We start from the raw sequence: 2,500 nt of genomic DNA on the forward strand, positions 1-2,500 counted from the left end.
CTCTGGGTTTGTAGTTGGTGATGTGCCTGAGCCCTTTGGCAGACAGAAGCAGCGTCGTTAGTAGAGAACTGGTGTTTTAGTGTCTCTGAGTACAGTCGTTTAGCCTCTCTCACCGCTTTGCTAAACCTGTTCTTCGACTCCTTGAATCTGTCTCTATCCCCACTCCTAAACGCTTCCTCCTTCTCCAACCTCAACCTTTTGAGCTTTGCTGAGAACCAGGGCTTGTTGTTGTTAAAGTTCACCCTGGTACGTGTTGGGATACAGCAGTCCTCACAGAAGCTGATGTACACAGCCTCTGTGAGTTCATCCAGACTATTGGTAGCAGTCGTGAACATATCCCAGTCAGTACAGTCTAAGCACGCCCGCAAATCTTCCACAGCCTCACTGGTCCACTGTTTAGATGTCCTCACAGCAGGTTTACAGAGTTTTAGTTGCTGCCTGTATGCACGAATCAGGTGGACCAAGGGAGTTCTGTGCGAGCCGAACAGCCCCGTGACCCACAAGAGAAACATCCCCGCCAAATTCGAGCGTTTGACGGGGTCTATCCGTGAAAAAATATTCACGTTTTTGAGTGCACATGCATTTCTGCTGCAAATGCCTCTGGAAGTTTCATGCCGTTCGTATGCCAATTGTGGCAACACGAAAATGACCCGTTTTCCCATTCCGAGGGATTTCTGTGCGACCCTAACAGCCCCGTGAGCCACAAGAGACACATCCCCGCCAATTTCTAGCGTTTCACGGGGTCTATCCGTGAAAAATATAGACGTTTTTGAGTGCACATGCATTTCTGCTGCAGATGCCTCTGGAAGTTTCATGCCGTTCGTACGCAATGTGGCAACACGAAAATGACCCCTTTTCCCATTCCGAGGGATTTCTGTGCGACCCTAACTAACAGCGCCCGTGAGCCACAAGAGAGACATCCCCGCCAATTTATAGCGTTTCACGGGGTCTATCCGTGAAAAATATAGACGTTTTTGAGTGCACATGCATTCCTGCTGCAAATGCCTCTGGAAGTTTCATGCCGTTCCTATGCAATGTGGCCACACAAAAATGACCCGTTTTCCCATTCCGAGGCATTTCTGTGCGACCCTAACAGCCCCGTGAGCCACAAGAGAGACATCCCCGCCAACTTCTAGCGTTTGACGGGGTCTATGCGTGAAAAATATTAAAATTTTTGAGTGCACGTGCCTTTCTGCTGCAAATGCCTCTGGAAGTTTCATGGCGTTCCTATGCAATGTGGCAACACGAAAATGACCCCTTTTCCCATTCCGAGGGAGTTCTGTGCCACCCTAACAGCCCCGTGAGCCACAAGAGACACATCCCCGCCAATTTCTAGCGTTTCACGGGGTCTATCCGTGAAACATATAGAAGTTTTTGAGTGCACATGCATTCCTGCTGCAAATGCCTCTGGAAGTTTCATGCGGTTCGTACGCAATGTGGCAACACGAAAATGACCCGTTTTCCCATTCCCAGGGATTTCTGTGCGACCCGAACAGCCCCGTGAGCCACAAGAGACACATCCCCGCCAATTTCTAGCGTTTCACGGGGTCTATCCGTGAAAAATATCAATTTTTTTTTGACTGCACATGCATTTCTGCTGCAAATGCCTCTGGAAGTTGCATGCGGTTCGCATGCAATGTGGCGACACGAAAATGACCCGTTTTCCCATTCCGAGGGATTTCTGTGCCACCCTAACAGCCCCGTGAGCCACAAGAGAGACATCCCCGCCAATTTCTAGCGTATCACGGGGTCTATCCGTGAGAAATATTCACTTTTTTGAGTGCACATGCATTCCTGCTGCAAATGCCTCTGGAAGTTTCATGCGGTTCGTATGCAATGTGGCGACACGAAAATGACCCGTTTTCCCATTCCGAGGGATTTCTGTGCCACCCTAACAGCCCCGTGAGCCACAAGAGAGACATCCCCGCCCACTTCTAGCGTTTCACGGGGTCTCTCCGTGAAAAATATCACATTTTTTGAGTGCACATGCATTCCTGCTGCAAATGCCTCTGGAAGTTTCATGCGGTTCGCATGCAATGTGGCGACACGAAAATGACCCGTTTTTTCCCATTCCGAGGGATTTCTGTGCCACCCTAACAGCCCCGTGAGCCACAAGAGACACATCCCCGCCAATTTCTAGCGTTTCACGGGGTCTATCCGTGAAAAATATTCAATTTTTTGACTGCACATGCATTTCTGCTGCAAATGCCTCTGGAAGTTTCATGCGGTTCGCATGCAATGTGGCGACACGAAAATGACCCGTTTTCCCATTCCGAGGGATTTCTGTGCCACCCTAACAGCCCCGTGAGCCACAAGAGAGACATCGCCGCCAATTTCTAGCGTTTCACGGGGTCTATCCGTGAAAAATATTCACTTTTTTGACTGCACATGCATTCCTGCTGCAAATGCCTCTGGAAGTTTCATGCCGTTCGCATGCAATGTGGCAACACGAAAATGACCCGTTTTCCCATTCCGAGGGATTTCTGTGCCACCCTAACAG

Source organism: Petromyzon marinus, unplaced genomic scaffold (assembly GCF_048934315.1).
Source record: "Petromyzon marinus isolate PM22_M1 ecotype Great Lakes invasive population unplaced genomic scaffold, UKy_Petmar_22M1.pri1.0 PM_G_Scaffold_18, whole genome shotgun sequence".
NCBI classification, from domain to species: Eukaryota; Metazoa; Chordata; class Hyperoartia; order Petromyzontiformes; family Petromyzontidae; genus Petromyzon; species Petromyzon marinus.